At 38.0% G+C, this 14338-nt stretch overlaps 1 protein-coding gene and 1 long non-coding RNA gene across 2 annotated transcripts in view; both read left to right on the forward strand.

Moving 5' to 3' along the window:
* Positions 1–10327: 10327 nt before the first annotated feature.
* Positions 10328–11086, forward strand: LOC127176429 (uncharacterized). Its single transcript, XR_007829097.1, has 3 exons — positions 10328–10402; positions 10628–10741; positions 11036–11086. It is a non-coding gene; the product is annotated as an uncharacterized LOC127176429 (long non-coding RNA).
* Positions 11087–13769: 2683 nt separating this feature from the next.
* Positions 13770–14338, forward strand: part of LOC127176425 (ribonuclease inhibitor-like) — a 39697-nt gene continuing 39128 nt past the window's right edge. Inside the window, exon 1 of the mRNA XM_051128100.1 lies at positions 13770–13831. The gene's annotated coding sequence lies outside the window, so the exon portion shown is untranslated. The remainder of the gene's footprint in view (positions 13832–14338) is intronic.

Consider the following 14338-nt stretch of genomic DNA (forward strand, 5'->3'; position numbering starts at 1 on the left):
TGCGACTAGATTAATATGCAATATCCTTGCAAATAAAAGACGAGACTAAAAAGTATTTATTTATTTTTAAAACTTTTATTTATTTATTTTTTGTCTAGACAAAATAATATGGACTGATGTACTAATAAGTTTCCATGTTTGTGGGTACCAGATATCAACCACATATCCGATTTTGAACTTCCAAAATGCAGTTTAAATGCGGCTTCAAATGATCCCAAATGTGGTTGTAAACGATCCCAGCCAAGGAAGAAGGGTCTTATCTAGAAAAACAATTTGTTATTTTCATTATACCGACACAGTCTTTACAAAGTGAACAAGCAGTTTTTCAACATACACTAACTGTCATGAACTGGAACAAAAACAGTTCAGACAGAGCAAGACAAGACGAGCGTTTGACATTAAAAAGTATATCAATTGTATTATTTTTATAAAAATAACCGATCGTTACGCTAGATAAGGCCTGTCTTCCTCAGCTGGGATCATTTACAACCACATTTGGGATTGTTTGAAGCCGCATTTAAACTGACTTTTGGAAGTAAAAAATCGGGGCACCATATCAGTCCATTATATGGAGAAAAATGCTGAAATGTTTTCCTCAAAAAACATAATTTCTTTACGACTGAAGAAAGAAAGACATGAACATCTTGGATGACAAGGGGGTGAGTACATTATATGTGAATCTTTGTTTTGGAAGTGGACTTCTCCCTTTAAACTGACACAGGCAGAGTGAAAGACTATTATAGATCAGTGGTTACAACTGACCCATGTTACAACCATACCAAGGGTTTCATAAAACAAGTTTACCAAATAAGCCAGGCTTATTTCAGTTAGTCTGACTTGTTTTAAGACAAATCAAGTGACAATAAGTCAGATTAGCTAAAATAAGCCTGGCTTATTTGGTACACTTGTTTTATGAAACACCCCTGGTCTCCCCTACAATACAATACACTGCATTTGAGTTCTACTTGTTAAGTATAAAATAGTATATAAAAGGAAATGTTTTGAGTTGCAAAAAAATAAATAAATGATCATTCATAATCATGCAGTATGCTTTATAAATATAACCTTTACTTTTTCAATACTTGAACTGCACTAAAATATGTAAACAACAACAACACATAGTTTGAAATGGTATATGACAATGGTAAGACATGAACGTATCATGAAAGAAGGTTTATTACTTCAGTATATACACTCCAATGTACCAACCAATACACTTTTTTTTCCATTATTGGTTCTTTAATGTCCCGTATAGACAATGGCAACAGTTGCACATTTAAATGTGGACTGCAGCCCTTTGGGCTGTCAAAATACTAAAAAATATTGAACATATTATTAAAATTATTCTGACCAGCCTTCATAAATTACACAAAAAAAAAAAAAAAAAAAAAAAAAGACGTTAAATGAAGTTCCAAACGTAAGTTCGGGAGGAGCCTAAGTCTCAGCCTCAGTTCCTCCACCTTCCCTTTCTCCTCCTCTATTTCTGTTATTCTCCCTTTAGGTAATATCGCAATGGGAGGCTGAACTCTGCACTCAAGCTGAGCCTCGGGTTCGAGCCTCCATTAAATGTTTGTAGGAGACATCTTGCAATGCTACATGCTGAAAGGACTTTGTGAAATAATCCCAGAAGGTGCTCTTTGTTTGGGTTTGAGTCAACCATTACCAAAAACTAGGCACTTTTTCTGGTCCAAAAGAGTTAAAAAGCCTTTATTCACACTCTGGCCATCTCAATATAAACATTAAAAATGCCTAAAACTCTGCACACTGATGTATTTCAACCTTCAGTCTTCCTCAGAGCATGTCAGGTATCAAACGAATGACAGGTGTAATTAGCCTATATAGTGTATATGTGTGTGTGTGTGTGTGTGTATAATTATATGTAATTATATATAATTAGTTAATGAATAGTCCGGGGTGTGGTGCAACAGTTTGTGTAATGTGAATGTAATGAGAGGGCGACATCTGGTGGTGAGGGGACCGAAGGTCATCGGCTGAATTCGTGACACCCACCGTGCAAAAACCAGTAACACTTTACAATACGTGTGCACAAATATGCATTAATTCATGCTTAACTAATGCAGAGATAATCATGAGTTAATATATCACTCATGACAAACTAAACTATTTATTAATGATTACTACATCAGCAACAAATGAACATGCTATATGATTTATAGATTAAGTAATCAATAAATTGTTATTAGTTAAATGTGTATTAATTCCCTAATAACTTATTTTATTAACTAATAGTTTAAATTCATGTGTTAATTACCACAATGGGTTGAAGCCACACATTTCATCTTCCAGTTGTCTGCTTGAATTAATCATTAGCTAATGATTGGCAAATGTATCATTATGTTATGACTTTACTTGTTGAGGCACATGTTGTGAGTTACAAGTTACAATAAAACAATGAACTTTTTTATGATATTCAAATTTTTTGAGATGCATATATACACACATTTATTTTAAATACACATGGATTATTTATGTGTGCAACATGACCTGGTGATCACAAACTCTGTTTATCAGCAGGTGAACAAGTATAAGACCACATGGCAACACTGATCCAAAAGGCAGAAGCAAATTGAATGTTTCTAATTTTCATGTTGACTCATTCCAGACTAACTTCTGTCACAATCTCTCAGACGGGTTTAGCACCTTGGACAATCAATCTGCCATCAATATTGAGGAGACTTGGTCCAAAATCAGGGACATCACATACAACACAGCTGCTTAAGTCCTTTTCTTCACTATGTCCAAACATAAGGACAGGTTTAATGATCAGGATGCTGAAGCGGAAGCCCAGTTAAACATACACCTTATTTTAATGCATCAGATGTCTTCTGGTAAAGCACCTGGTAAAGTCATGATGCCATTTCAAGTGTGGTGCTAAAGACCAGCTCTTCTTGCTGTACTCAATGCATTATTCAGCACAATTTGGAGCGAGGAAGGTGTGCCTCAAGACTTTAAAGATGTGCTGATTGTTCAGATATAGAAGCACAAAGGGGACAGAGGCTACTGTGACAACCATCACAGCATTTCATTGCTCTCCATTACAGGGAAAGTGCTGGCACAAATTCTAGTGAACACGTTTATGACAGCGACATCATCTCTAAAAGTCAGTGTGGATTTTGTGCTGGCCATGGCACTATGGACATGTTGTTTACTGCTAGGCAGATTCAAGAGAAGTGCAGAGAACAACACTGTGATATTTACATGAATTTAAGCCTTTGATTTAGACCAGGGGTGGCGAACTCCAGTCCTGGAGAGCCGCAGCCCTGCGGAGTTCAGCTCCAACCCTAAATAAAACTCACCTGTCTGTTCCTTTCTAGTAACCCTTCAGACCATGATTAGCTTGTTCAGGTGCATTTGATTAGGGTTGAAGCAAAACTCTGCAGGGCTGCGGCTCTCCAGGACCGACGTTCACCACCCCTGATTTAGACTCTCACACCTGGCTCTGGCTCATTCTCTGTAAGATCAGATGCTCAAATAAATTTGTTAATATTGTCCATTAATTTCATGATGGCATGCTTGATCAGGTGCTGGACAATGGCAAGCTGTCTGACCCATTTGGCATCTTCAATGGCACCAAACAGGTGTTCACTAGAATTCAGTTTCATACAGAGAGCTGAGTCTTCAAACTATGAAGGATCGCATAAAGACGTACTCCACAAGTCTGCATGACCTCTTGTATGTAGATGACAGATGCACTGATGGCTCACACTCTCACCGAAGCTCATTCACTATTCGACTGCTTCAGAACTACAGTATCCCAGTTTGGGCTGACTGTTAGTTTAAAGAAGACAGAAATCATGCTATAAGCCATGAACAAGTCAAACTCCAATCCATCTGTAATTACTACAGGTGACATAGTGCTGATAGATGATGACAAGTTCTGCTACCTGCTGATGCACAGTGATGAACAGTGGACTCAGACATAAGTGCCTGCAATCACAAAAGCCAGTGCTGCCCTCATTCGACTGTCGAAGAGCTTTTGGAACGAGCACAGCGTCCAGCTGGACACCAAGGTGGCAGTATATAAGGCAGTCATCCCCACAGTTCAGTTGTATGGATCATTCTGGACCATTTATCACCAGCAGATTGACAAACTTGATCAGTTCCATATGTGTCTCCATCGTATTGCACATATCAAATAGCAGGACAAAGTCCCAAACGCTGTCTGTAAGCATATTTTGTTATCTTTGTATAGTCTCACTTAACACAAATGTTTTTTTTTTTATTCTACAATTTAAAATTATGATAACATTTAAAACTTAAGAGGTTAAATTCATTAAAACAATGGTTTATAGTTTTCAACCTTCAGCCATTGAGTACTACAATCATATAATGGCTATTGATATTTTTGATATTTTTATATTTTTATACTATCATTTGTCAGGAGATATCACCAAATAAAGTCACCATTTTAGGTTGTGGCTGTCTAAACTTACTGGAATGATTTTATTTATTTATTATTTGTTTTACTTAAGTATAAGAAATATTGAAAATAAGCATATGTTTCATAAAAAATATGGTGCTTTTAGAGGCAAAAAAATACAATAAAATAAAATAAGTAAATGAATTGAGTTTTTATTTTACTGAAGACAGAGATATGACATTTATTTTTTTTAAAAATTGGGAGCACACCTAAGACCTTCATGCCCAACTTTGTCCACGAAGGACAAATTAAGGCCTGCTATATGAAGGATGCTTGTATAAAGCTTTAGAGTGGCACACACGCTGAAGGGCAACTCTGTCAAATCTGAAAGTCAATCTGAAACTATGCATATGGACCCAAACAACCTTAAAGAGATGGTCACAGATAGTCCATTACGGTGAACAAAGTGTCAAACTGCCATACATTCCTTTGAGTCCAGCCAGATCACCACTGCAGAAGACAAACAAAGACACTGAAAGTTCAACACCCCAAAGGCAACAGCATCTAACCAGTTTATGTGCGACACCTGTGGTTGACTGTGTTTCTTGAAGGATCAGACCAAGAACAATTTTCATGTGAAATTACCATTTGGCTTCAACAAATCAAATTTTAAAAAGACAAATATTCCATATATGTCTCAATGAATATGATGTTATTTAAGTACAAGTATAATAATAATGTGAGAATTATAAACAAAGGTGAAATAGTTTTAGGACTACCTTACAGCAGGACACTGTATTATTAAATAAAATGTAATAAAAATGACCATGATCATGTTTTAATAAATCATATTTGCTGGAAATATTCCATCAGCAAGAAGATTAGAGAGGAAAGATTGAGCATGATCTCTGAAGAGACCCGTTGTGTGGACGTCCTTCAGGCTGTGAAAAATTGCAGTGAAGACAGAGAATGAGCTGCACATCAGCCTTGTAAGTAAATGATGCTCTCTATGTCTCTCAGTCACTGTTTGAAATTCATAGCATGTTAGATGAATGTAAATCACATTGTATAAATATTTCAACAGATAAACAGACTGAGCTTAAACCTTATTTGAGAATCCACTTCCATCCTCTTGAGTTGGCTCTGACAGTCAAGGGCCCAGCTGTCACCCCATCATAATGGTGCTGGACTGACAGGACCATCCCAACCAGTGCATCATGGTTTTAGAGCAGCCTTCACCCTGCATGAACATGTAAAAGTAAGAAGACATGCAGTGGTAATGCAAACTCACACATGTGAAAAATTCTTTCCTCCAGAGACAGCAAGATACTGCCCGTCTGAGTACTTCCTGAGAAGAGGCAAGTACCACGGGGAATTAGGCAACTGTGTGGTCACTGGTGATCACTATACGTTCCCTTTACAGTAACGATATCAGTTTGTTGGACACTGATATCTGGTTCCAGTCAGGCATCTCAGATGGTGAGAACTTCATTACAAAAAAGAAGGACACTTGGTTTTCTTAATCATGCAAAACAGAGAAAACAGAGGCTTTATAAATATGTTCTTATGAAGGTTATAATCAGACATCTCTCATCTTTCTGTACAGAATGATGCTGTTTTATTCAGAGAAGAGCAAACCAGAGCAGAGGCTTCATCTGGAGGAGATGCTCTTCCATGAATGATTTAAGGTACTAAATCTAGACAAGCTAAAATGATTTTACAGATCATTTTAGTTTTATTATCTGAATATTATTATCTGAGATGAATTTCCTTATTTTACCTTTCATTACCTGCTGCAACTGTCAATCCTTGTACACTGCACACATAAGTTGTAGTTTTATACCATATGAAAAAATGTTTAATTATGTTTCAGATCTCTCTGTTTCAAGTTTGGTTTTGGGATTTAGGGATCACATTTAGGTTTTAATTTATTTTATTTTGATGTAGGTTAGACTACTGCCCATGTGCATTTAGATTTCACACCTTCACCGCATGATTTAAAATAAAATACAAATAGAATTCCCCCAAAATTCAAGATACGGGGCAAATATTTTTATGTCTTTTATATTTATATCATCTGATATCAATAATGTCACACAAAGAGTAAATTTTTTCCCCAAAAATCAGCATGATGACAAATGTAATTGTCACAAACCTGTTCCTGAACGTCAGTCTGCTTGCCACCAGAGGTCGCTTTGACATTCACATCACACTGACTGTTACACCACACCCTGGACTACGTTCCCCATCAGCCATTGTGGCTATCACCTGTGCCCAATCAGAGACACTATTTAAACCCCAGACTTCCTTTCACTTGTCTCCGAGTATTGGTTTACGTTTAGCACTAGTTGTGTGTTAACAGCTGTACGGAGCCAGTTAGTTCATTCGTGTTTTCTACTCTAGTCTAGTCTAGTTACAGCTGTGTTTCCTGTGTCAAGTCAAGTCAGAGCAGCTCTTCCTAAGTCAAGTCAAGTTACAGCTGTTGTCCCTGTGTCAAGTCAAGTCACGGCTGTATTTCCTGAGTCAAGTAAAGTCACAGTTGCCACTCCTGTGTCAAAACAAATTACAGCTGTCGTTCCTGTGTCAAGTCAAGTTACAGCTGTGTTTCCCATATCAAGTCAAGTTAAAGCTGTGTTTCCTGTGTCAAGTCAAGTCAGAGCTGCTCTTCCAAAGTCAAGTCGAGTCACAGCTGTATTTCCTGTGTCAAGTAAAGCTACAGCTGTGTTTTCCAAGTCAAGTCAAGTCACAGCTGTTGTTCCTATGTCAAGTCGAGTCACGGCTGTATTTCCTGTGTCAAGCAAAGTCACAGCTGCCATGCCTGTGTCAAGTAAAGCTACAGCTGTATCTCCCAAGTCAAGACAAATTACAGCTGTCGTTCCTGTGTTAAGTCAAGTCACAGCTGCCACGCCTGAGCCAAGCAAAGCTAAAGTTGTGTTTCCCAAGTCAATTCAAGGTAAAGCTGTCGTTCCTGAGTCAAGCAAAGTCAAAGCTGTCGTTCCTGAGTCAAGCAACATCAAAGCTGTCGTTCCTGAGTCAAACAAAGTCAAAGCTGTCGTTCCTGAGTCAAGCAAAGTCAAAGCTGTCGTTCCTGATTCAAGCAAAGTCAAAGCTGTCGTTCCTGAGTCAAGCAAAGTCAAAGCTGTCGTTCCTGAGTCAAACAAAGTCAAAGCTGTCGTTCCTGAGTCAAGCAACCTCAAAGCTGCCGTTCCTGAGCCAAGTAAAGTCAAAACTGTGGTTCCTGTGTCAAGCAAAGTCAAAACAGATTTTCCTGAGTCAAGTCAAGCCACAGCTGGTCTTAGTGAACCAGGTCACATCACAGTTGGTCTTCATGAGCTGGGTCCAACCACAGCTGATCTTCACAAGTTGAGTCAAGTCACTGCTGATCTTCATGAGCCAACTCAAGTCACAGCTGGTCGTCGCGAGCCAAGCCAAGTCACAGTTGATCTTCGAGAGCCAAGCCAAGTCACAGCTGATCTTTGCAAGCCAAGCCAAGTCACAGCTGACCTTCATAAGCCAAGTCAAGTTATTGCTGTTGTTTCTGAGTCAAGTCACGTCTCGTCTGACCGCCCAGAGTCAAGTCACGTCTCGTCTGACCGCCTAGAGACAAGTCCCGTCTCGTCTGACCGCCCAGAGTCAAGTCACATCTCGTCTGACCGCCCAGAGTCAAGTCACATCTCGTCTGACCGCCCAGAGCATCTTGTCATGTCTCGTCTGTCTTCTGTCCCTGTTCTCCCCAGGTCCCAGTCCATGACTTGAGTGTCTGTACCACCCTGGTGGGCTCCGGCTCTGCCTAGATGGTCTCCTGGTCCGTCTCAGTCACGAACTTGTACCTGAATGTCAGTCTGCTTTCCACCAGAGGTCGCTTTGACATTCACATCACACTGACTGTTACACCACACCCTGGACTACGTTCCCCATCAGCCATTGTGGCTATCACCTGTGCCCAATCAGAGACACTATTTAAACCCCAGACTTCCTTTCACTTGTCTCCGAGTATTGGTTTGCGTTTAGCACTAGTTGTGTGTTAACAACTGTACGGAGCCAGTTAGTTCATTCGTGTTTTCTAGTCTAGTCTAGTCTTGTTCTTGTCCCTAGCCATCCGAGTCTTGAACCTACGCATTGTTATATTGTCTTGTCTGTTTTGCTGCCAGCCTTTTGGAACTCTCGCCTGTCTGTCTGGATTACTCTATTGCCTTGCCCTTCGGATAACGTTCGCCGTGGATCGACCCTCGCCTGTGTTACGGAATACTCTTTTGTCTTGCTGTCTATATACCTGTTTGCCATTGTCTGACCCTGCCTGCTATGACCATGTCTTTGTCGATGTCCCTGAATAAAAGTTTGCAACTGGATCCGCCTGCTTCACGTCGCATCTCTCACTCCATAACAGTAATACTGATTTTATAAAACAGGCTAATATTATATATATATATATATATATATATATATATATATATATATATATATATAAGCTAATGTTAATTGATTTACATTTTAGACACTGAATCAGTCAGACGTTTGAACAAATTGGTTGAATAAATGACTTGGTGACTCACTTATGCAGTGATTTGCTGCCAACTACTGGCAAAAATCAAAAACATTACAAATATCAATGTTCAACAATCAGCAAATATCAGTATTATTTTTAACATCAAAACATGATTTATGCAATTGTAACTGTGGGTTAAATGCATTTATGTCCTGCATTAAACAGTCTGTGTGAATGCATCTAAATGTCACTTCAGATGCAGCTTCAGTTCCACCTCTGCACTGCAAACACACATTTTTGTTAATACTGATTTCATTTGATTGGTAACAGCCATATAGTCTCTTACTACTTAAATTTATTAATTAAATGTAAGAATTTGACACAAAAGATGATGCATACATTTAATTAGGTTAGAAAAAAAATGGCCTTATAAAGGTAAACGTGTCTATAAAAGGTAAGAATCGATTTAAACTTTAAAGCTAATTTCTGTTACTCCTGAAAACGAAGCACCGCACAGAAGGAGTCAGCTGTCCACAGCAGTCTAAAACCTGCCAAAATATCAGCACAATAACACCCTCAGCAAAATATTGTCTAATTATAGAAAATACAACCCACCTTCTTGGATTTAATTTGGCAACCATTTTCAACCATTTTGAAAATGAGGAGCACCGTTACGCCGCTGAGGCAGACCAGACTAAAAAAATAACTTTTTGAACAACATATAGATCAGTGCAGCTCATATTCTTGATGCTGCACTGCACTAATCTAAGTTCATCCTTCCTTACATCACTTTTCCTTAAGTGTTGTAATGGTTTTGTATCATAAAGCCTAAAAAACGTATGAAGTTACCTGACAAAAAATCATTCGACGCATTATAGGTAAATATACAAAGATTATAGAACCTAAAAATCACTTAACACTTGCCGTTTGCCCTGCTACATCCTAACATTATATTAGTTGAACACCTGAAATCATTCATTTAGTGAAGACACAAAACGTGCACCGCTGAGCGGATGGAGCTTGAGAAAGAGCGCGAGACGCACAAATGAGAAGTGAAAGTAAATGATCAGAGCTGAAGTTTCGCCATTTACAACACGGAGCATCAAAGTGTTTCATAGGAACATTTATAAAAGTTAAACCATGAATCTCGTAGATTCTTGAGGGCAAAGTTGGAGGATTTTGTGAATCTGAAACTAAATGATCGAGATCTCGAGACACTACAGGTGACTGACGCGTTAATGTTTTCTCTGAAGGACGTGTGTTTTTTAAAGATATGTTTGACAGTTTTTCATTTTTAAGCAAATGAATTAGCGTTTCGTGCAGTCTGTGGTTTATTTTAGCATTTGTTACACGACTAAAATTGTATAATCGAGTAAACGCCGCGTCTCATGATCGTGTTTCTCTCCGGATCCGTTCAGCTGAATTATTGTGTTTGTTTGTCATTTCCGTTCAGAGTCAGTGCTGGAGATCAGATTCTGTTTCATCATGGATGACACACAAACATCCAGAGATGAAGATGTTTCTCCAGGATGCAGGTACTTTGAATAAACACTCAATCAGATCACCTTAAATGATACCAGATGGGAGACTCCATTGTGCTTTGTGTGTGTGTGTGTGTGTGTGTGTGTGTGTGTGTGTGTGTTTTAAGATAAAAATGTAAATATTATTTAAACAAAAAGACCATAAAGCCTCTTAATGAAATGTTCTTTGATGAAAATACATAATTTATGATTATAAAGGATTAAACATGTTTGTTATAGTTCATTTCAGCAGAAGAGATCAGAACCAGAGTCCAGCTGTGTGTCTATGAGGAGTGACTGGTCTATGGGTCGTATCATAGATTTTAAGAGTGGAGATACACAGACTGATCTCAGGTATAATATTTTAATAAAAATATGATTACAGTATGGCATTTTATATTGTCAGAATAGTGTTCATAGTATGTTCTTCAGTGTGAGAAATTGTGTTTGTACATCTGGTATGTTTTCTTAAATAATGTTGGTCACACAGAGACACATTTGTGACACACACCAGTTCAATTGAACATTTTTGGAATAGCATACTGTAAATGAAATAAAATTAAAGTCATTCTTTAAATAATGTATGGACATGCACTTTGTTAAATACGATAATTAAAAGATATTAACTTTAATCTCTCTCTGTTATAGTTCAGTTCAGCAGAAGAGACCAGAACCAGAGTCCAGCTGTGTGTCTATGAGGAGTGACGAGTCTATAAATCAGACATTAGATTTTAAGAGTGAAGATACAAAGACTGATTTCTGGTCTAATATTTCTGTAAATTATTATTTGATTATAATACAGAAAACACATTGTTCTCATTAGTTTATTAATAATGCAGTATTTTATTTTACAGGCATGAGGTCCTGAAGACAGTTAGATCAAATCTGATTAAGAAGTTTAAGTGTCTGTATGAGGGAACAGCGATGCAGGGAAACCCAACACTCCTGAATGAGATCTACACAGAGCTCTACATCACAGAGAGTGAGAGTGGAGAGTTCAGTAATGAGCATGAGGTGAGACAGATTGAGACACAATCCAGGAGAACAGCAACAGAGGACACAGCCATCAAATGCAATGACATCTTTAGACCTTTACCTGGACAACACAAAGCCATCAGAACTGTGCTGACAAAGGGAGTCGCTGGCATTGGAAAAACAGTCTCTGTGCAGAAGTTCATCCTGGACTGGGCTGAAGGGAAAGAGAATCAGGACGTCCAGCTCATATTTCCACTTCCTTTCAGAGAAATCAACTTGATGAAGGACAAAATACTCAGTCTTTCAGATCTTCTTCACGACTTTTTCCCTGAAACTAAAGAAATGGAAAAATCCATTGACAAATACAAAGTGTTGTTCATCTTTGATGGTCTGGATGAGTGTCGTCTCTCTCTGGATTTTAAAAGCAAAGTGAAACTGTGTAATATATCTAAATCAGCCTCAGTGGACGTGCTGCTGATGAACCTCATTGTGGGGAATCTGCTTCCCTCTGCTCTCATCTGGATCACCTCCAGACCAGCAGCAGCTGATCTCGTCCCCTCTGAGTGTGTCCATCGAGTGACAGAGGTACAAGGCTTCAATGATCCACAGAAGGAGGAATACTTCAGGAAGAGAATCAATGATCAGAGTCTGGCCGACAGGATCATCTCACACCTGAAGTCATCAAGGAGCCTCTACATCATGTGCCACATCCCAGTGTTCTGCTGGATCTCAGCCGCTGTTCTAGAGAAGATGTTGAGTCGAGCAGAGACTGGAGAGATTCCCAAGACTCTCACTCAAATGTACACACACTTCCTGATCCTTCAGACCAACATCAAACAAGAGAAGGACTATGAGAAGAAGGTGACAGATGAAGACATGATCCTCAAACTGGGGAAAGTGGCTTTTCAGCAGCTTGTGAAAGGAAACCTGATCTTCTATGAGGAAGACCTGAGAGAGTGTGGCATTGATGTGACAGAAGCATCAGTGTACTCAGGATTGTGCACTCAGATCTTCAGAGAGGAGTTTGGCTTGTATCAGGGGAAAGTCTTCTGCTTTGTTCATCTGAGCATTCAGGAACATCTAGCAGCTCTATATGTGCACCTTTCCTGGACAAACCACAACAGAAATGTGTTTGAGCAGAGTTTATGGTCTAAAGTGAAGGACTGGTTTCAACTCTATTCATCAGAGCATGTTTCATTATCTGAGCTGCATCAGAGAGCTGTGGATGAGGCTCTACAGAATAAAAATGGACATCTGGATCTTTTCCTGCGGTTCCTTCTGGGTTTCTCAGTGGAGTCTAATAAGATTATTCTACAAAGACTAATGAAACAGACAAGAAGCACCTCTAACAGCAATGAGAAAACACTTGAGTACATCAAGATGAAGATCAGGATCATTGACTCTCCAGAGAAATCCATCAATCTGTTTCACTGTCTGAATGAACTGGGTGATCATTCACTAGTGGAGGAAATACAACAGTATCTGAAATCTGGAACAATAAAGGACAGCAAACTCTCTTCATCTCAGTGGTCAGCTGTAGTTTTTGTGTTGTTGACATCAGAGAAGAAGCTGGATGAGTTTGACATTAATGAATTTGTTGGAGAAAACAATAAAGCTGAAAAACTGAAAGTTCTTCAGTATCTGCTGCCTGTGATTAAAGTTCAGTAAGTATCACTGAGAACAATCACTTCACTCTTAAAGAAAATCAAAATCTCATAATGATTGTATCAGTTATTGTATTAATCTGGCAGCATACTTGAGACACACACTTTGATGACAGCATTATAATTCTTCCATGATTTATTATATCATTTTTTTTCAATTTATTTCTAGTATTTAGCTGTTTTATAGATGGAAATAATGGCGAGATGTGATTGGGAAAAAAAAATACACACTGGACTCTAAAGCACCTGACAGTCAGTCTCTTAAACATGTAGATTAGTTTAAAAACCAACAAGAATAGTAAAACCAATGAGTTTAATGGTACAAATAAGTTAGTACTTAAATATGGACTTGATCCACGTTAAAGGTCTTTATTGTTAAAATTGTGATAATTACACTCTTACAATTAGGACAAAGTGTGGAGTTAGTTGGGCTGATTTAATGTTGTATATGTGGTGTGATATGCAGCCTGTGCAGAATCTTGAACTGAATCAGGTTTGCTCTGTTTCACACTGAGAGTTTGTTACACTGAGTCCATCATGTCACATTTATCTTGTTTCACTCTTTTTTGTCTTTTATATTATATTTGGTTTCAGTTCATAGTGTTTAATAAGTGTGTTTTCATCTCTGCAGTTTGAGTGATTGTGGTGTCACAGATGAAGATTGTGCTGCTCTGACTTCAGTTCTGAGATTAAACCCCTCACAGCTGAGAGAACTGGATCTGTCTAATAAAAAAATAAGAGATTTGGGCATAAGGTTTCTCTCAGATGTACTGGAGGATCCTCAATGTAAACTGGAGATACTGTGGTAAGATCATCTCTGTCATAGTCACACATGATTGTCTTATATAAGACTAAATCCTTCGTGTAAATTTTAGAACTACAATTTATAAAATCTGCTTTTAAATGCTAACTGGACTCACTATATCTCCGTACAAAAAATGATTCTGATAACTAAAGATGAAGCATGAATTAGTCATGTGACTGTATTACATTTTAATATTAGATTATCATGTATTGTAACCGGCTGAAAAAAAAAATTCAGTTCTGTCCTCTTTATAACAAGTTTATTACATTTTTCAAATAACAAAGAGAAACTTAACATTTAAATACAATAAAACTACAATAAAATGTATAAAGTAAACAATGTTTCAGACAGATTAAAGTGCAAAAGAAAACATCTTTAAAGAACAATAGTAAAGAATCAGAATATATTTTCAACTAATATCAGGATATCTTTTCTGGGCCGGCATGATTTATTGCAGATAAAAATTTATAAATATAAACAAATGTTTAAATATAAATATTAAGTGAT

Source organism: Labeo rohita, chromosome 14 (genome assembly GCF_022985175.1).
Source record: "Labeo rohita strain BAU-BD-2019 chromosome 14, IGBB_LRoh.1.0, whole genome shotgun sequence".
NCBI lineage: Eukaryota > Metazoa > Chordata > Actinopteri > Cypriniformes > Cyprinidae > Labeo > Labeo rohita.